General features: G+C 45.0%; 1 protein-coding gene across 1 annotated transcript in view; it reads right to left on the bottom strand.

Moving 5' to 3' along the window:
- SCAF8 (SR-related CTD associated factor 8) overlaps positions 1 to 22048 on the bottom strand; it is a 220414-nt gene that overhangs the window by 21110 nt on the left and 177256 nt on the right. Inside the window, exon 22 of the transcript XR_004380172.1 lies at positions 11588 to 11676. The gene's annotated coding sequence lies outside the window, so the exon portion shown is untranslated. The remainder of the gene's footprint in view (positions 1 to 11587; positions 11677 to 22048) is intronic.

The raw sequence follows: 22048 nt of genomic DNA, 5'->3' as shown, positions 1-22048 counted from the left end.
GAGGTTCTCTGTGATGGGGAAATGCACGTTTCTAAACGGAGGCAGAGGGATGGCACATACTGTTTCATATCTCAGGATGCGGAGGGAGGGAGACTTCTGTGCTCACTCCCCGCTCTTCCTACAAAACAAGGGCACAGTCTGTCCATGTCTTGCGGGGGGAGTGGCGGGGGGTGGTTGCATAATTTATATGGTGACTTGCCTGTAAACCTTAATCAAAAATCTGCTCAGGTTGTGTGAAGTGAACAACAGCTGAGTAAAACAGCTTCATGGTAGAGTTCTCTCCTGAGTATAAAATTGATCAGGAAGATAAATCCAAATACCGTTTTTCCACCTTGAATCCAAGATATAGATAGAAACTCGTAAGTCCAGGCAGCCTGCTAGTTTAAAACATTTAAGTGGTGTCAACTAAGCAAGAAGAATTTTGGAAACACAGTAGCCCTTTCATGAATTTTGTCATTAAAAACATTTCAATATAATTAAGGGAAAATCAGTTTGAAAAAAAATTTTTTTTGAGAGAGAATGCACATGAGTGCACTTGTGAGGGTGAGGGAGGGGCAGAGGGAGAGAGAATTTTAGTCAAGCTCCGCACCCAGCCACTACCCCTATGCAGTGCTTGATCTCACAACCCTGAGATCATGACCTGAGCCAAAATCAAGAGTCAGGCACTTAACTGACTGAACCATCCAGGGCCCCAAGATGTTTTTATTTTATTTTTATTTTTATTTTTATTTTTCTAAAAGATTTTATTTATTTGATAAAGATCTCAAGTAGGGGCAGAAGCAGGCAGAGAAAGAGAAGGAAGCAGACTCCCCACTGAGCAGAGAGCCCGATGCGGGGCTCAATCCCGGTCCCTGAGATCATGACCTGAGCCGATGGCAGAGGCTTAACCCACTGAGCCACCCATGGCCCCAAGGTGTTTTTAAAGGAGAGTTCTTAGGGGTTCCTGCAGTAGCTCAGTTGGTTAAGCATCTGACTCTTGATTTCAGCTTAGGTTGTGACTTCAGGGCCATGAGATTGAGTCCTGAGTTGGCTCTGCGATGGTCATGGAGCCTGCTTGAGATTCTCTCTCCCCTCGGCCCTTCTCCAACTTGTCTTTTTTTTTTAAATTTTGTTGTCTTTACGTTTTAAAAATATTTTCTACACCACTCCTTCAGGAGGAGGAATCTAGGATTGAAAAGGGTGTCGATGAACTATGGCTAAAATATACCAGTTTTAGGAGGGAGAAGACCATATGAGGTCTGTCCAACTATTTGTGCATTTCTACATCCTCAACACATGGCCCTGTCCTGAAATATCCTGGGCACTCTTAAGTGTTCAATAAATGGATTAATACATGAATGAATCACTTAAAATGATGAACTCAGTCACTAACAGAACAAAGGACGTTGTTCATGACAAAGAAGAAGACAAGAAAAAATAATTAGAATTAGAGTCTGAAGGCATAATTTACTTAAGACATGCTTCTGTTGTGCTAATCCTATTCTTTCTCTCTGCCTTAATCTCCTGGTGGCCAATGTTTGTGTCAGATGTGGGAAGGTAGTGCAGACAGGAAGGGATAAAAGTACTGGCCGTCATTGCAGGTACCTGCTTCGTGTCTTCATGTGAACAAAAAAGGTGCATAAAGATCATTAAGTCCAAGATTTCACTCTGCAGATAAAGAAAGTGAGAAAGCAAATGACCTGATGAAGGTCCGTCCTTGGCCCAACCAGCTGAACATAGCAATATTATATCATTATTTATTGCTTTGGGAGGGGAAGGGTTATGTGTTGCCAAAGGAAACTTACCACAGACCTAGCTGATATCAGCTCCCCACCCCAAAGGCTGGGTTAGGTTTGTTTAGTTTGACCCAATTGATGGACTGCTTTTGCATTGATTTTAATGAGAAAAGCTCAAAAATAATACTCTCTCTCTCTCTTCTTTTTAGAGAGAGAGTGTGTGTGCATGCATGTGCACAAGCAGGGGGCAAGAACAGAGGAAGAAAGAAAGAGAGAAAGAGAGAGAGAGAATTCCAAGCAGGCTCCATGCCTGGCACAGAGCCTAATGTGGGGCTCGATCTCACAACCTCAGGATCATGATCTGAGCCAAAAGCAAGGGTGGGACACTTAACCGACTGAGCCACCCAGATGCCCCTCAAAAACAACACTTCTAAATTTTACTCTGAACAATAATGCCTGGGGGCATTCTTGCTGGAAAGGTGGGTGTCTGATCCCAGCACTTGAGATTCTATTCTGTGGACCTGCCCTGAGACTAAAAAAAAAAAAAATGGGAATTTTTACAAACACACACAGTTGATTTGGCTGTAGAAGCTGTACGCTGGGACACTGTCCCAAAGCGCTTTAGCTCAGCCAACAACTGAAGCAACACTTGCAGGAAGCCGTGCTGACTGATTCACGGAGCTGGAAGTAACATGTGTACATCATGCTTTGCAGGATACTGCTGTCTCATCACTGTTAGAGAGACATGTTCAATGATATGTAATTATATGCTGGTAACAAGTGCTGTATTCAAAACCATTTATTTTTCTTAACTATTTGACACTTTGTAAAAGTCGAGCTCACTTCCCAAGACCAAGCCAAATGCTGTGCTCTTAACATGATGGAAAGACCAAGAGACCCCCACCAAGACTTCAGAGAGAAGATTCTTGAGGAAAGCAGCCCAGCTGGTCCAGCTCGGCTCACAACGGCATCCCTGGCACCCCACACTTGCTGAACACATAGTAGGGGCATGAAAAACATACGTGTTTGTAAGTTAATGCAATATGAAGGAATATGAAATAGTAGAACATTTGGATAATGCCTCTGTGTATGTAAATACCAAATACTTATAGTCATAAAATGGATTCGTTCTTTGTTAGAAAAATAACTGATACATTTGAGAAGCAATGAACATGAAGTCTGAGAGGAAATGGAAGGCGAGAAATCCAGGGCTGGAGGGGAAATTTGACCTTTCTTCCTGGGATCTGTCTATGTTTCTGATTCCCTAAACTTTCCATTACTCTAAACCACAAGTTTCTGCAAGGCTCAGTGTATTTTAATTAAGCCCCAGTGATGAACAGACTTGCCAGCCTTCATGCTGATTTGTGGCACGGGGCTTCAAAGCGGGGTCTAGAGAAAACAGTGAGGAGGGGCCCCAGCTCGCCCTCTCATTAGCAGTTTGCATGACCCTCCCACAAAACAGAAGCACAGAATTAAAGGGTTAAGAATTACCCTGAGTGGGTATAATGGTACGGAACAGTGATCCTTCCCCTGCCTTTCAGGATCAGCATTCTGTTCTTTATTTGCCTGTTTTGTGTTCACAGACGAAAGGTCTGTCTGTGTGACTCAGGCTACGAAAATGCTTCACTTGGCAGCCAACGTGGGTATCCCCACTCGGGCCCCAGTGCAAGTCCAGGAGAAAGAAGAAGGCCGGCACAGCCCCCCTCCTCTGGTGCCATCTGTAATGGTCCAGTGGCCTGTGCCAACAGCCACAGTGGAAGATGGAGGCTGGAAGGGAAAGTGTGACCTGAGCTAAACTCTTCTCAGAGCGGCAGCGTTTTAAAAGTGGGTGGGCTTGACTGCAAGACAGGCTTTCTTTTTCTTTTTCTTCTCTTCTCTTTTTTCTTTTTCTCTCCTTTTCTTTCTCTCCCTTTCTTTCTTTCCTTTTTCCTCTCCTTTCTCCATTCCTTTCCATTCCCTTCCTTTCCTTTCCTTCCCTTCCCTTTCTTCTCGTACTCTCTCCATTTCTGTCTTCCTCCCTCCCGTATTCCCCCCCACCTTCCCTCCCTTCCTTTCTTCCTTCTTTTCATTCTCTATGCTTTCTTTTCTTTTTCCGTGGATCCCTCCCTCTGCCAATCCTCCTTCTTCCCTTCCTTTCTTTCTCTTTGGGTCTCTTGGGAAAATAAAACGATCAAAAATCTCAAAGAAATATTCAACTGGCCAAAAAAAAAAAAAGAAAAGAAAAAAAAATCGACTGGCAGAGATTTCTGTGAACAGTGTTGGCTTTTCCCCAAATCTGTCACTCTCACCCACTCAGCCCTTTCCTGTCAGAGTGAGACACACAGGTGGCTACCATGAAAAAGTATGGAGAAACGAAGAGAAAATTCAATAACTAACCCTTATAGGATTGCTGCACATACAGTCTCAGCTGCAAAGCGTCACCTGATGGGAACCCGCGAGGTCCGGGCATGTCATGCACATGACCCCCCTGTACCAGGTACCATCCTTGGCTGCCACAAAGCACTCAAAGGTGTTGGCAAGATAACCTTGGTTCAGGACATTGAACCATATTATGCCTGAAATATACTCTGTGAAATGAATTTTGGACTCTGAACACAATTATGACAGTCGCCAACTCTGCCAAGTTTACCAGGTAAATAAGGAAAAAAATAGGTAGTTTAAATATTAAACCCTTCAGGTTTGGGGACAATCACCTCCTAAAATGGGCCCAGAAACTAATTTTCCACTTGCACATATTCATTTCACAAAGAAGGGTGGGTTTCAGTGAACAGGTCTCCAAGGCCGTCCATCCCGGGACTGACAGTCCCCAGGGAAACTGGATGGCTGCAGTGCAGCCAGGCGGCCATAAAGTTCAAGTCCAGGGGGTAAGTTGATATCTTCATGTTAGTCCAGGTCAGCATTTGCTGATGTGTTTTAAAGGGGAATTCGAGAAGATTTGGAGACAGCTCCAAGCTTGCGTTTCAATTTTTGGAAGTCATTTTGCTCCTGAGTGGCAGTCGTCTCAAATCATCCTCAGTGTCCCAGTGCTGTCATCTGTGAACAGGTGCGCTGAGTTGTGGCAGGTAAATGCCAAGCGCTCAGCCCAGAAAATTGTCATCTGAATGATTTACATGCACGTCTTGAGCCCCATCAGGCACTAGAGATGGATGCTTTGCTAATACATCTCCCATTTGTCAACATTAATTTAAGGCACTTGGAGTTGGCAGCCAAGAGCATACTTTTCAAATAAGCAGCCAACTTTTTCTTCTATTAAATCTTTAGGAGAGTATATTACCAACTTCTGGGAAATACCATTTGCAAGAAGCCGAGCTGGAGTGGGTTGAGGAATTGGCAGTAAAAAGCTGCAGACCATGGGTACACGCGTGATTGGCAAGTCAGATGGCCCCTACAAGGCTTCCGTGGTCATCTCTGCCCAACCACCACCCCTGGGACTGCTCGGGCTGCCCCGTGGATGGTGCCACTCTGGAAGGAGGACCAAGAAGCACCTCAGCAACAGAGACAGGTTCAGAGTCTGTGTTCAGAGAAAGATTTGAAATGAAGAAGAAATTCCTGGGCCATGAGCTCTTGGAACTCATAATCCAGCTGAAAAACAAGATGGTGCCCAAGAGAGCAGGAGCAACATGGCTGAGCAGCAGGTAACCACGTACCAAGAGGTGGGACAGAACTCAAGAAGGGAGGGAGAGCATGTTGGAGGAACTGGAAAGGTGGTGCTGAGGCAAGCTAGAGGCCCACGACCTGCAGAGGAGGGGGAAGGGCCCCAAGCGGGTCATTAGGAAGGAAAACGGTCGTGGTGGGACATGGGGTGCCCTGAGGGTCAAGCTGGTAATGGGCTTGTCCTCTGGGCACCCTGGGGCACCAAAGTTTTCTGAAGAAGGGAAAAGAAGGAGCCAAAGTTTTATAAAGATGACTACAGAGGCTGGGCTGCATCAGAAGTCACCGCAGAAGCCCGGCAGCAGATACAGCCGTCAGGATGTTGTCATCATCACCAAGGCCCACGGGGTCGAGTGACAGGCATGCACTCCTACGTGCACTCGAGGTGATCCACTAAGAGAGTGGGAAGAAAATATTGACATTCTTATTTGCATTTACCTTTAAAAGTGCTATGTTTTTTAGTGTATATTTTACGTATTTTAAATAGTTTAATAGAGCCTTCGTGTGTTACCAACTGACATGTGTCCCTTCCAAATTCATGTACGGAAGCTCCGACCTCTAACGTGACTGTATTTGAAGATAGGAGGTAGGGTCTCTCCTCTCTCCCTCTGCACCCCCAGCCTCCCCTGCCCCCGAAGAACCCATGTGAGGACACAGTGAGAAGGAAGCGGTCTAAAAGCCGGGAAGAGAGCTCTCACCAGAAACCAACCCTGAAGACGCTTTGATCTTAGACTTCTGGCCTCTAGAACTGTGCAAAAACAAAGTCTGTTCTTTAAGTCACCCTGTCTGTGGCAATGCCAGCAGACTAATACACTAGATAACACGTAAACAATTTAAATCTGGGAGAGTGAGTTATATCTCAATTAAAAAAAAACTTTTAAAATCTGAGGTCCATATATGAATATATTTTGCTAATGTGCATGACCAAAAAGTTCGCTGGAAAAATGCTCTAGATGCTAGGCGCCAGGGTTGAAATGGCAGTGAGAGCTGAGAGCTACTTTGGAGAGAAAATAGAATCTCAGTAAATCACTGGCTGTAGGAAATGAAGGGAAAGGAAGTGCGAATAGAAGCTCTCAGTTTTTCAGTCTAGGAGACAGGGAGCGCTTCCCCTCAGAGAGGGGAGGGCAAGACTTGATCCCACAGGAGGGTCGGAGAAGCTCAAGGACCACAAGCGCTTGTGGAATTTGTCGCGGACTGCCCTCCGAATAAGAAGGGAAATCACCAGAAGGGTCAAAGGAAAATGGGAATTTCAGGGCCACAGAGCTCAAAGGAAAAGAGACTCTCGAGGAGGAGGATAGTTTGGACAAGGGCATCAGGGAGGTCAAGCGGAATGACCTGAGAAATACCTTTCAGAATTGCACAGAGTCACTGAAGACTTTCATAAAGTGAATTCATTGGAGGGGAGAGAGGGGACATTGGACGGTGGGGGATTAAGAAGGGACAAATGGGGAGGAAATTAAGGCAGTAGGTAGCGTTTGGATTTAGGCCATGAAGATGTCGGTATCAGAGTCAGAAGTGTGTGGGGTGGGAGGTTGGAATGTGTGAGCTTCCCCCTTTATCTCGAACCCCAGAGGCATTCCCCGTGGTTAGTGAAACAGTGCTAATGGGATGGGAAGAGGAATAGGAGGGTGGGCTGGCCAGGCAACAGCAAAGTGTTCCATCCTGTCCCAGAACCTTCCAGACAGCTCTGGTTTTGTGTGTGAGTTTGTGTATGTGACAGAATATAAGGCAGTTCCAATTTTGTTAAAGCCAGAAGGGAAACACAACTCTTCAATCCACACACTGATTGGAAATCTGGAAATAGCTCCCAGACTACTTGAGAGTTTAATGTCAGAGGAAGATCTGATGTAATTGGTGGGAAGAGCTTGGAGTTCATTTGGGTGTCAGTATCGGGTCTCATCCACCAGGAGACTCTCCATTTCAGTATTCTGGCTTTGCCTGGGTGGAAAAGTATTTACCACCTATTTCACGAGCGTGCGAAAGAATTCGAAGTCGCACATGAGAACTAAATGATATTTATAAAATTCTTTGAGATCCACAGATGAAAGTTGCCATTAAGTACAGAGTGAGATCAGCCAATAACAGGGCACCCTGAGCAAATCAGATTCTCCCAGAAAATAAACATGTCCTGGGAATAAATTCAGTAATTCTGGGACCCGCATTAAACATTTTAGCTGAAAAGCAATAATAACTGATAATGCCTCAGTAGTCAATCTTTCCGCCTCTAGAATTATCTTCCTCATTCACATCCTTGGACACTTGTGGGCCTCATAGAGAACATTGACATCTGTCTGCTAGAATCACTGACTGCCAGGGCTAGAGCGATCTCCTAGTCCAGCCACCCCTTTGCTCATTTAACCCCTCTGTGATCCCCATTCTGAGCCTCTTCCGTCTAAAGATAGTTTGGAAGTCCTTTTAGCCATCCTTTGCCTCTTTGCAAGCCAAGGCTCACTTAAGGCTTCTGCTGCCTTAAATCTCTTGTCTTGTTTATCCCTGCTTATTCACTCTTCTCTTTCTGTGTCTTTTGCACATTCTTTAAAATCAAATCCCACTGGCGGGGCCCCAGACTTCTTGCAATAATGGTTTTTGTGCACAGCAACTTGCCTGAACTTGACCAATAAAACCTGACCTGACCGCAGGGTCGTGGGGCTTGCATATACCCTCAGAGAGCGGTTCAGCCCGCCACTGGGTGTTAGGTGATGAGGTTCTAGCTGCGTGAGCTCTGCTGTTACAGCATCAGGCCCTGGCTGTGAGGCTCCTCCTGAACTACCAGTGTCGGAGCAGTTTGTCGGTTAGAACAAACTGACAATGGGGCTCAGGGCTGGCCCCACCGTCCTGGGCTTAGCCCTCTCTTGCCCAGATGGTTCAATGGACTCGTCAGCGGCCTTGGTTAGAAGCGGGAGGGGCAGAGTGTGGATGGCTCAGGATAATCACCGAAAAAAACAGATCGCAGCAGCACCCCCATGATGGATACCTCAGGCTGGAGCCTTACCAGGGAAAAAGACAGTGACAGGAGAGACAGGAGCCTTGAGAGAGAAGGTCTCGCGGAAATACGTCTTGGCAAAGGGAAGCGTGGAAGGGTGACGTGCAAAGAGGAAAGAGGGAAAGAAACTCAGAGATTACTCAAGCTGTGCCTCTAGCCGATCTCCTTCCATACTGGGACTCCGCACGCAGATCTCCCATGCATGTTTGAAGAGAAGCTTTTAGAAACCCTGGACTATGTGTGTGCAAGCTTGGGGGCGGACGGTTGCAGGCAAGTGTGTACACGTGTGCCTGTGTGCGTGCATGTGTGTGTGTTTATAAGGTAGGGCTGCCCACAGGGCAGGGTGGGGTGGCCCTTGTCTGTTTCTTCTCCACTGGCTCAGACGTTCAGGTGAGAGGAAAGAGCAGGCGGGGCTGGAATGGGGAACGGGCCCAACGCAAAGACAGGATCTACCCCTCCGTGCGCACCCTTGAAATCTCAAGGAGTTCAAAGAGGTAACAAAAGGCGTGTGTGAGTTTGATACACATGAAAATACACACACAACTGTTTACCTTCCAGAATTTTACAGCGCAAATGAGTAAGCTGGTCCTAACACTGTGACAACAGAGACTGTCAAACGGTTAAGCTCCAGTCCCTCAGCGGGCATGGGAAAATGGTTTATCTTGGATCCATGAGCAGCCATTAAGGCAATGAGGAAGTCATAGAAGGAGGAACCATCCAAAACAAAAGTTTCAAGGTCACAGAGAATTTTTCTTCTCATCCAAGCACAACAGAATCTCATGAATGTCAGACCATGAGCACAGGCTGGAAAATTCCACAGAAATGGAATTTTCTAGATGTGAGATCGTCATTCCAGAGCTTCAGTTCACAGAGGTTTTCACCTCAAATTAATCTGTGAGGATCGCACAAGCAGCTGAGGGGTGCTCTTAAAATTAGAGCACTTCACAGAAAGAGAGCAAAATTGACCATCGATCTCACCTTACCTGAAACCAGCCCTTTTTAAGGCATCTGGGGGGTGGGGGAAAGCTAAACTCCAAGAAGACCATTTTCATTTTAGCTCAGTATTTGACTTTGATACTCATATAAAAAATTCAATAGCAATATGTGTTAAAAGAACTTATTCAAAAATAGAAATTCAGGCAAAGGGTAGCCCCACAAAATAGTGACAAGGAAGCACACCCTTCTCAATCTACCTCAAAAATGACCCTTATGGGGGCGCCTGGGTGGCTCAGTGGGCTAAAGCCTCTGCCTTTGGCTCAGGTCATGATCCCGGGGTCCTGGGATTGAGCCTCGCATCAGGCTCCTGCTCAGTGGGGAGCCTACTTCCCTCTCTCTTTGCCTGCCTCTCTGCCTACCTTGATCTCTGTCTGTCAAATAAATAAATAAAATCTTTTTTTTTAAATGACCCTTATGTTTTTTCTATAGGAGTGGGAGCACTTTGGTCTGAATGTTTGTGTCTCCCCTCCCCAAAGTCATATATTAAAATCCTAACTTCAAGGTATTAGGAGGGGAAGCCAGGGAGGTGACTGAGTTATGAGGGTGGCGCCCTCCTGATTAGGATTAGTGGCCTTACAAAAGAGACCCTGGAGAGCTAGCTTGCCCCTTGTACCACGTGGGGAACCCTGGGAAGGCAACGTTGTGAGGAAGCAGGCTCTCACCAGACACCAAATCTATGCGGCCATGACCTGGGACTTCTCAGCCTCTAGAATTGTGAGAAATAAGTATATTGTTCATAAGCCATTGAGTTTAAGCATTTTTGCTATAGCAGCCCGAACAAACGAACACAGGCTTTATAGGAACCTAAAATGGACTTCAGAGACCTCTAAAGGGTCTATACACTTAGAAGCATCTAGAATCAAAGCAGTGGTGATGCCTTCCCAGCCTGGCGATCCTACTATTTAATGAAGAGTGACTGAGGAAACCCCTAACATTTCAAAAAATATTCTATTTCCATTCAGCTTTCTTCAGCCAAACCTTCTAAAATTTCCAGAAAAGAACCACTACCTACAAATCACTGTTGTATTTGCCGGGCACTCATCTTCAAGGGAAAACACCCAGTTTCACTGAACTTAGTCTTTAGTGAGCAGTAGTAATAGATAGAACGTACACAGCTCGTACCACTACCTGCTACTCTCTCTGGTACTTCATATGTCTTATTACTCTTGACACACACAAACCCTGTGATGTACGAAATTTTGTGACCCTCATTTTATAGAGAAGGGAAGTAAGATGGGAGGTGGTCTAACCCAGTCAGAAGCGATAGAACTGAGATCCTGGGTAGCGAGGCCCCAGGGTCTGTGTCCTTGACCACTATGTTCTACCACCTCAAGAGTAAGGGAGTCCTAGACTAGAAAAGCGCCCAGTCCAGCAGGAGGGCGAGAAAAGTAAAAGGGCAACATGGCCACAATGTGGTGAGTGTAGGATGGAGGTATGTGCAAGGGTTTCGGGCACACACGGGAGGCAACAGCCTGGAATGGTGGGTTCCAGAAAGGCTGCCCAGAGGCACTGTCACATGAGGGCATCTTGCAAGGTTGGGGAAAGAAGGGGCTGGAGATCACACCAGATAAAGACAGTAAGAGCAAAGACACGGAGGGACCCAACGCATGACGGGTCCCAGGGTGAGAAAGGGATGTGAGTGATGAGGCTGAGGAGGGGGTGGGGACTCGGTCACAGAGCCCTTGAAAGTCAGGTTGTGAAGCTGGGTTTAATCTTGGGGGAGATGGGAGCCGCTCAGGGCCATTTTCAGGGGAGGGCCATGGTGGGACAAGCATCTGTTTTACAGGGAAGGTAGAGCAGGCCATGGAAACGGATCAGAATGTCAATGCAATGGGCCAGATGAGCCCAGGAGAAATGAGCTAGGAGAAGACCACTGCTGACGTCACCTTCTTTTGCTCTCTACACCAGCACCCACATGACAGCCCCTGAATTGTATGGAAGCTCAATACATGTTCATTTTGAAAACAACAAATTGGGCCGGGGAAGGGGAGAGCTTAGCTTTCAATTTGAAGCACTGATTATCTGATTTTCTTCTCATCAGAATCTCTGTAGAGGGCAAAGCCTAGAGAGAGCACGCAAGAAGCTTCTGATATCCTCTCCACACCAAGCATTTGACTTTTCCTAGACATCTGAAAACATTGTAAATTTAATGCCAAAGCAGGTCAGATGTTCCCTATCACCCGGCTAACTTCAGGACAGCCTGCACACTAGGAACTGGTGGCCAATGGAATTCACTACTGACCTTCTTAAATTTAATCCAGACAGCCAGAGGGGAGAGACTCCATATTCTGCTAGGCTTAGAAGCTCCATGATCCTCTGAGCCACTCTGTCCTGGAAAGAAACAAGTTGGTTCGTTAAATCACCTGCATGTGAATTATAAGTTCACACCACATGAAATCAACTGCTCACATTTCGTGGGCAAGATGAAGTACAATTCCAAAATAAATTACTGTGACGATTCATGCAAAAGCTTGATTTCTGAGGCTTAATTGATATCACTCACAACCTGACTCGTTGGCCCTCAGGCCAGTGAAACACTGTTTAAGAGCTTCTACATGAAAGACATGAACAGATATTTCTGCAAAGAAGACATCCAGATAGCCAACAGACACATGAAAAAGTGCTCCATATCACTCGGCATCAGGGAAATACAAATCAAAACCACAATGAGATATTACCTCACATCAGTCAGAATGGCTAAAATTAACAAGTCAGGAAATGACAGATGCTGGCGAGGATGCGGAGAAAGGGGAACCCTCCTACACTGTTGGTGGGAATGCAAGCTGGTGCAACCACTCTGGAAAACAGCATGGAGGTTCCTCAAAATGGTGAAAATAGAACTACCTTATGACCCAGAAATTGCACTACTGGGTATTTACCCTAAAGATACAAACGTAGTGATCCGAAGGGGCACGTGCACCCGAATGTTTATAGCAACAATGTCTACAATAGCCAAACTATGGAAAGAACCTGGATGTCCATCAACAGATGAATGGATAAAGAAGATGTGGTATATATACACAATGGATACTATGCAGCCATCAAAAGAAATGAAATCTTGACATTTGCAACGATGTGGATGGAACTAGAAGGTATCATGCTTAGCGAAATAAGTCAATCAGAGAAAGACAACTATCATATGATCTCCCTGATATGAGGAAGTGGAGATGCAACATGGGGGGTTAAGGGTGTAGGAGAAGAGTAAATGAAACAAGATGGGATTGGGAGGGAGACAAACCATAAGTGACTCTTAATCTCATAAAACAAACTGAGGGTTGCTGGGGGGAGGGAGGTTGGGAGAAGGGGGGTGGGGTTATGGACATTGGGGAGGGTATGTGCTATGGTGAGTGCTGTGAAGTGTGTAAACCTGGCAATTCACAGACCTGTACCCCTGGGGATAAAAATATATTATATGTTTATAAAAAATAAAAAATTAAATTAAATTTTAAAAAAAGAGCTTCTACATGAGAGTAGCAAGAAACTGTTAGAGAAGAAGGTTCAGGCACTGTACTTGATTCAGACTCTGCAAATGCAATAGGTTTTCATTGGACTGTAATCTCCTCAATGGCCAACGCATTCCCGGGAGCGTAAAATGAAGGACTCCAAGGTTCGTGTTTGGGATCACAGAATTTCGAGGACGGGTGAGATTCTCCTTTTCATAGATGAAGAAGTGATACCTGCAGAGGCTACCCCACCCCCAGTTACTACTGGAATCAGAGGTTCACCAACCAGTGTCTTTCTGCTACGATAGAATTTAGTACCTCTGAAGTGAGAGCTCTCATAAAGACTTTTGAGACACAAAGCCTTCCATGTTCATGTTAAGTTTAAACTTACTTTATAATCTTTTTAAAACGTGGAAGTAATTTTCATTTTAGGAATTCTAATAAGTGCAAGTCTTTACTTTTCATGGAGAAATTAGTCCCAGGCCAGGGTAGGACAAAAAGCACTCTCCCCTGTGACCTTCCCATAGTTTCAACCTGTTCCTGGAGGGCACTTTGTCCCTGGCTCCATGGCAACTCAGAAAAGCTTAAAGTACTTGGGCCGGCTGAGGCCTTAGGCTAATAGACTTCAAACCCTCATTACCTTTAAAACACACGCACACACACACACACACACACACCAACACACCCCCCAAAAACTGCAGCGCAGACAGTGAATTAAAGGGACAGCTAGTCTAGAAAATCCTAAAGAAACATATGTTAGTTGAGCATCTGTTGGAGCTAAGCCCTGTGTTCCCTCCCTGAAATACATGATCTCACTCAGTTCTTAAAATTGCCAGGCAAGGAATAAAGACTCAGGTTGAGTTCCTCCCCCCAACAAATATTTCCCTAAGCATCTGCTCCACGCCAGGCGCCAAAGTATACAAAGGAGATATAGACATACATTGTTTCCTGCCTGCAGTGAGGTCACTGTCTAACAGGGATGTAGGAGAGGGAGTCAGGTGCATTAACTAGCATTGTGTTGTTCAAACAGCAGCTTGCGACTTGTTACATGATCATGAAATTAATGTAGTGGGTCTTGATCAGCATAAAAAAAAACAAATGAACAAATAAATAAAGTAGAACAGAAGAGCACAGAGTAAGGAATATCAACACGTAGGAGGTAAGGAAACTCCCATAGATGGACGCCGTGTATCTGTATCGTTTGTGCATATGTCTGTGTGCACTGGTTTGCAGTGTAAGATAGATTTCCTTTTGTGGGTCATGGTGAGAAAAAGTGTGAAAGCTCTCTAGTTACAGAACAAAGTGACAAGTGCTCTATGAGAAGTTCATGCAACATGGTGAGGGCAAAGAGGAGTCAGCAAGTGTCCTGTCGGTGGGTAGAACGATTAGCACCTGGCTCCAGCGCGAGAACTTCTCCTAAAAGCAAAGTTCTTTTAAGGATGAGATGTCCAAACCTAACAATGCACAGCATTAGGACATGCTCGGCAAGGACTGGTATGAAGCTTCCAGGACTAGAGGTAGGGGTCTCTCCTGCAACACTGGAAAGAAGGTGGGTACCTCTGTGGCCAAGAGAGGGCGCAATATCAGTTCTGTGCTTGCACAAGGCAGCCAGGCTCAAGAAGAGGTAATTAATCCTCAAGAAGATGGAACCCATATCTAGCCCTGATTGCTAGATGTGTGCGAGCTGCTCGAAGGTCCACCAGCACCAGCTAGGTCTGGAATGAATTCCCATCATCCCACTGTGGAGAGAGAGCCGGAGAGAGCCTCTGGAGTCTGGAAGGAGATGCGAAGTCGGAGGTGAGGCCCTTTCTGTGATCTTACGCTCAAGAGCAGCGCCCCCTTCGGGATGCCAGGTTACTGCACTCTCCCGTATCAGGATAGAATCATTAAGTTTTCTCTTCTTTTAATAAAGCTACCTTCAGATATTCTAGATACCATGTTATTGTTTGAGGATCGGTGGCAATCCACTAGACTGCCATGCAGAGATACCTTCACCAGGTTCCGAGCGAGGATTCAGGGCAAGAGAATTAAAGACCTTCCTATGTGAGGCTCTCAGACATAGGAGTTAAGTGACTGCAACAAGACTGTAGCTCAGGGGCTACCCTAAGACCCAGCGATCACACTACTGGGTATTTACCCTAAAGAAACAAATGCAGTGATCTGAAGGGGCACATGCACCCGAATGTTTATAGCAGCAATGTCCATAATAGCCAAACTATGGAAAGAGCTTAGCTCTCCATCAACAGATGAATGGATAAAGAAGATGTGAGATACACACACACACACACACACACACACACACACGCGATGGAATACTATGCAGCCATCAAAAAAGAAATCTTGCCATTTGCAATGATATGGGTGGAACTAGAGGGTATTCTGCTGAGTGAAATAAGTCAGAGAAAGACAATTATCATATGATCTCACTGATATGAGGAATTTGAGAAACAAGACAGAGGATCATAGGGGAAGGGAGGAGTAAATAAAACAAGATGAAACCAGAGAAGGAGACAAACCATAAGAGACTCTTAATCTCCAGAAACAAACTGAGGGTTGCTGGAGGGGAGGGGAATGGGAGGGATGGGGTGGCTGGGTGATGGACGCTGGGGAAGGTATGCGCTATGGTGAGTGCTGTGAATTGTGTAAGACTGATGAATCACAGACCTGTACCCCAGAAACAAATAATATATTATATGTTAATTTTTTAAAAAGTAGCTCAGAGGGCAGTCAAATCCATTATTTATTTTGGTGATTTGGTTTTTGCATATTTATCATTTAATAAGCAATGACATGGGTTGATGTCAAGATTATTATGTATATTATTTAATCCACATTTCCCTTGTACAGACTTGTGATAATAAAGATGATAAAGTGGGTTTTTTTAAATAATCTCTCTACCCAACATGGGGCTCGAACTTAGACCCCTGAGATCAAAGAGTCACATTCTCTACCAACTGAGCCAGCCAGATGCCCCCAGACTTACAACAAGAACTGGGTACTACAGAAAATAAGTAGCCCCCCAAAATATATAGAAAAATAACAACTAGATGTCTATGTTTTTGTTTCCTCACCTATCATGTGTGACAGAACCATACAAAAAAACAGGTCTTTCCTAAGCCCCCTTTCACTATAGGTGATGGTTAAAGAAAGAATACTAGCATATGTTGAAAGCAGAATAAATAATTAGGGTATGAATATTTATTCTATTAAAAACAAATCAAATAGTTGATGTCGAAGTGCTTCATGAACTACATGGCATTCTGTAAGTCCTAACCACTTTTAGTTATTATCAATGCCAATAAATTATTGCCACGTAAAAAGTCAAAAGCATTAGTGCCCACAAGTAAGTAACATTGTATTTGATCCTTCCCGAGTATGTTGTTTTTCATACATCTTTAGTTTTAAACTAAGGACTCAGGTGTCACTAACATTTTCAAGGGTTAACAATAAAAAGGTGGAAAGTTTAATAAATAATTGTTCCTCGTTAAGAGAAGTACAGATCGACTTTGATTATTAACAATGACCTTCACTGTACAGATAGAGAAGTAGAGTGATTTGTCTGGCATCACACAGAATCAGAATAAAAGTCAGACCCCCTGTGACACCAGAGTCCTTGCATTTTTTTTTTAAAGATTTTATTTATTTATTTGACAGAGATCACAAGTTGGCAGAGAGGCAGGCAGCGGGGGGGGCGGGCAGGGCGCGGGAAGCAGGCTCCCTGCTGAGCAGAGAGCCCAAAGCAGGGCTCGATCCCAGGACCCCAAGATCACGACTTGAGCCAAAGACAGAGGCCTTAACCCACTGAGCCACCCAGGTGCCCCCAGAGTTCTTACATCTTAACTTCTAACCTCACTCATGATCTTGGTTGTTGGTTTGCTTTTTTCATACACGGCCAGGAGCTGTTTTCTACTCTTTGTCCAGAATATAGATGATCATATGTAATGTAACAATTATATATCATAATCACACACATCACAGAATCAACGGTATCATAGAATGAAAAGCTCTCCCTGAACATCAGCAAGACAACTGTTGTTAAGCCTAGATTCAAAAGATTTTTGGCTCCTCAGCTTTTTAAATTTTGTTTTGACTTGTTTTTGGTTTTGCCATGTTTTAACTAAAATTAGGTGTCACAACCTTGTGTTTAGGGGGGAAAGTCTCAAAATAATATCTCACACAAGAAAGGTAACTAAAGTGGGTGTGTTGCTGGTATAATTTAACTTAATTATGTTAAGTTCTACTTAAAGGTTGTTCAACAGGTAAGTTTTAAAACTACAGTTTTAAAAAGTAGTAAAACATATATTCAATGGTTTTAAATGTGTGAGATTAAACTTTCTAATCTAGAGATGTACATTTGGGTGGTAAAACTATTAAAAGTTAAACCCAGGGGCACCTGGGTGGCTCAGTTGGTTAAGCAGCTGCCTTCAGCTCAGGTCATGATCCCAGCGTCCTGGGATCGAGCCCCACATCAGGCTCCCTGCCCAGCGGAGAGCCTGCTTCTCCCTCTGCCTCTACCTACTTGTGCTCTCTCTGTATCTCTCTGTCAAATAAATAAATAAAATCTTAAACCCAAGGAAATATTACCATAGAAGTTCAGCCAAAGAATTACTTGTAGGAGAGGAGGGGGCCTGTGATTGGGGTGGGACACACGGAAGGGACTTGCAGGGTAATAGCGAAGTTCTATTCCTTGAGTTGGGTGGTGTACCCTTACGGTAATTCATAAACCCATGCACTTGATCTGTGGGGCTTTCTGTATTGGCAGGGTTTTTTGTTTATTTATTTTTTTCTTTCTAGACCAAAGGGATTTTCATAAATAAAGCATTTGTTTTAAAATTTGGAACTAACAATACATTGATCAATTACTTGTTGTTTTCAGGTCTGGTAGGACAGAGAGAAAATGAAAGCACATGTTGCCTTTTAGGTTTTAATCAAGTTCGGAGCAGCTCAGAATTTCCTCTCTCAGTAGGCATGGTCAAGATAAACCCCAGGCAAATTCTATGGAACAACAAACCAGGGCCGGCAGTCCCATTTACAGCAGACTACCTGGGTCTGGGCTCCCAGCCAGCATGGCAAAGGCCTCTGCTGTACCTCCTGGCCTGGGTCCACGGACAAGAAAAGCAAGCACATTACAGAGGACACAAGCCGTGGTTATGCGATTCTAGTTCTCCAGAGTCTAACTTCACTCCTGTTTCTGTGGCTGAATAAAATGCTTTGCCCTCTTCTGTTTATTTGCACAGAGGGCTGTTCAACAGAGGGGCCCAAAGGGTGGGGGAAAGGCGTAGCCATGCGGACTAGAATGATTTCCAATCACAATAAACACGCCCAAAGAGGGAGGAAGATGGCAAGTGATATATTTCCTTTCTAACATTCTTTAAAATAAATGCAGGGCCCTGGAGGAGGCAGCCTGACATGTTTCCACTAGATGAGTTAAGCGTGGAGAAGCACGACGCTTTGTGCTCTATCTGCGCTATGCCCAGGCCCCATTCCAGACCCCAGTATGGCAACTGGCTCCCAAGGGCCTGAGTATCTGGACCCCGTCTACAATCCCAAGCCTCCTGGGCTGCTGGAAAATTCACAAGGCTCCCGTCTCCTACATCGGCCCTTGGCAGTTTGACATCGGGGATGTGACTACTGACACATTCTGCTAAACCTCCCTCATCTGCCAATGGAGTCACAGACCACTGAGCAGTGCTGCGATGGCTTAGATGCCCCAGCCACGCCAGGCCACAGCTGGGACCGAGCCAAACCTACATTCTGGTCCATGGTCACATTTTGAAGCGATTTTCCCAGGAGCATGTGAGCAAAATCCACACGAATTTTAAATAATATATAATTGTTGGGAAAGAATATAGGGGATTATCTTTTCTTCATAGGCTTCTATGAATTTCTCCCCTCGAATGGCTAAGTCCACATGTCATTCCACATTACTCACTTTGAACCACACGCAGAAACGTGAGCACCAAGGCACAGGAAAAGCTATGCACTGTGAAGCCATAAAACATAAACACCAACAAGAAGCTGAATTCTCCCATTGCTGTCCAAATGGAGTGTAAGAGCATAATCCCTCAAGTCCCATAAAAGGAGAAAAACTTCTCTCATTTTCGATATGAAAAGACACCCTCCCCCACCCACCTACCACACATCCAATACTAATGACCTGGCCATGGAAGGGCAAGTCTATCAAATTCCCATCTTAGACAGCTTATTTATTTGTTGTTCAAAGCAACCATCTATGATTATGTTGTCCTGAAGCATAAGAGGGATATACAATAGCTTTACACGGTGGTCTGTTGCCATTATTAATGTCCCCTAGAGTTGTGCAGTACACAACCTGTGAGACTACATATGGCAGCCCTGATTATTCTTATAGCATCAGAATATAGTCTTTACTTGTACATTTGCATATTATGTGTATTATAAGAGTAATATTTATATTTCTTATGCCATATAAATCTGTTCCTTCTGTCACATGCCCATGTATATCCTGTTTGTTTATCAACTCTTACACACTAAGCTAAACCAACAATACTAAGCTAATTATGTTTAGAGCCTAAGTGTGAGGTTCTTTCTCGTTTTTAATCTTTGAATTATAAATCTACTTGAAAGTCAGACTGTTGGGGCGCCTGGGTGGCTCAGTGGGTTAAAGCCTCTGCCTTCGGCTCCGGTCATGATCCCAGGGTCCTGGGATCGAGCCCCGCATCGGGCTCTCTGCTCAGCAGGGAGCCTGCTTCCTCCTCTCTCTCTGCCTGCCTCTCTGCCTACCTGTGATCTCTGTCTGTCAAATAAATAAATAAAATCTTTAAAAAAAAAAAAAAGAAAAGAAAGTCAGACTGTTCACCTGAGTTCACTGTGATCATTGATTTTCCCTCCTTCCCATTCCACTGGTCACCCAAATTGGAGCTGGATTCTAATTCTACCTTATAAATCTCTCTCAAGTCTCTACCCTCTCAAGCCTTCTGGTATCTCCTCCAGACCATTACAGTAGGTTTTCAACTGGTCTTCCAACTTCTAGTCTCTTGCAAATCAGTGTGTCACATTATAGCAATAATTTCTTTCTCAAACACAGATAGGTTTAGGTCACTCCTCTGCTTTAGAACATTCAAGGGCTCTATATTCCCCAGGAGATGAAGTCCAAAAAAGTCTCTGTAGTACATGACCAGTCAAAAGTCCAATCAGCTCATCAGTCGGAGTTACAATGACTTCCAATAGCAACCAACGTCCAATCATGCATTCATTCAGTGAAAATCCATTCGGTCCTCTAAACAACTCAACGGGATGGAGATGTTACTAGTGTCACAGTGGTGATCATTTTGCAATATACAAAGGTATCAAAGCAACACAACTTAAACTTACAGGATGTTACGTATCAATTATATCTCAACAAAATTGGAAAACAAAGTTACAAATAAAGATGTCTTAAACACATACACACACACACACACACACACACACACAGTGGGACTCAGAAGAACTGAAGAAAAGTAGTAAGACCCATTCCCAGACCTCGGGGTGTAAATACTTTGGCCGGAGAGACCAACATGTAAATAAGCAATTCTAATCGACCACCGTGAGTGCAGTGTGGCCCCAAGCTGCCGTGCCAGTCTCCTATCCAGCGGTGTTCCTGGCCATAAGAATTTGCTTGTTTTTTAGGGCTGCTTGTTTTTGACTTATACCCCTACTCTAGCAAATTCTTACACCGCGCTGCAATCATTCGCTTTAGTGTCTCTGCTCTCTGCTACACTGAAGGCAGCCCCTCTATTTTAAGGAGCTGTGACTTCTCCAGCTCCTCTCCTACCACTTGGCCCACAATGCAGAATGGTCCATTTCAGCAAGGGAAAACCGGGCCCCCAGGGCTGGAGCCACTTCCCATCCAAAGCAGGCACTCAGTTGGTCATGCCTCAGCCCCTGTTTCACTCCGGTAAGCCTGTCTCCTCCTCGGTGTGGGGGAAGATGTTCTCCGGGTGGCTGAGCCCAGCCCAGGCCCTCAGTGTGGCAGGGATGGGGGGAAGCACCAGGAAGGGACGCCAAACTCCTAACAGAGTGGGTTCATTGGGCTGCCCTGCACAGCAAAAGATCCCCGGCCGCTAACTCCAGTATCTCTTGCTTCTTGAGGTCGGTAACTAAGAATCTGGGTTCCATGGTTTCTAGAAGTGGTTACCTTTGCCTGAGGCCAATATGTTAAGGCAACCGGCATAAATATGAAAGAAGAAATGAGGAATCATACCTGAAATTAAGTACAAATGACTTCCTTCTTTCCTTCCTAAAGATGGAGAAACTAACTTGCATAACTGATAGATGTCATTTTTATATACCTGAATATATTATTAAACAGTCCATTTAAAAAATCCATTTCAACTAAGTGAAATTAATTTGTCATCCATTTCGTCTTCATTTATCCCACAAAAGAGGGTAAGATATGGAAGCTGCCCTCAAGAAATTCATAATCTAGGGCGCCTGGGTGGCTCAGTGGATTAAGCCTCTGCCTTCGGCTCAGGTCATGATCTCAGGGTCCTGGGATCGAGCCCCACATCGGGCTCTCTGCTCAGCAGGGAGCCTGCTTCCTCCTCTCTCTCTCTCTGCTGCCTCTCTGTCTACTTGTGATCTCTCTCTCTCAAATGAATAAATAAATAAAATCTTTTAAGAAAGAAAGAAGGAAAGAAAGAAAGATTCATAATCTAGTGGCGACATTCAGTTCATCGATAGATCTGTCATTTTCCCCAAACTGAGACACTTCAACCCAGAGACGTTTATTCCGGGGGCGCAGGTGGGCGGGGAACGCAACTCCTGCTAGGCTAAAACTGGTGACTTCTTCAAGAAAAGTGAATAGACCAAAGCCCAAGCAACGGAAAGACAGACTGGAGTGTGTATGTTTGCAGAACAGTGTCTGCACATAAACATTTACAAATACGAAGAGAGGCGGGCAAACACGGAAGGAGACGTTTGCCCTTGAGATCCGCGTGGAGGGCGGGGCCGGGGCGGGAGGTTTGGGCAGAGGCGGTCATTCCTGGTGCTTGCCCCAACCCGAGAGGGCAGCAGTGGGAGGTATGGTTTCTTGCCCAAAAGCTGGCATTCCCCAGCTCATCGCTACATGACTGTGAGAGCTCCCAGTGTGCTCAGCTGCCTTCCTGTGGAAAGGGGGTGAAGGACCTTACACGCCGGGTCCAGCCTCTGCCTGCTCCTCCAGCCGCGCACTCGCGGGACCGCTATCTCACTGGCAAAGGAAGGGTTAGGAGTCTGCTCCTTCCCTGAAAGATCCGATA

Source organism: Lontra canadensis, unplaced genomic scaffold (assembly GCF_010015895.1).
Source record: "Lontra canadensis isolate GAN:19392208 unplaced genomic scaffold, GSC_riverotter_1.0 scaffold92, whole genome shotgun sequence".
Taxonomy (NCBI): Eukaryota; Metazoa; Chordata; class Mammalia; order Carnivora; family Mustelidae; genus Lontra; species Lontra canadensis.
The sequence above is the reverse complement of the archived record's forward strand: the minus strand, read 5'-3'. Positions and strand labels throughout refer to the sequence as shown.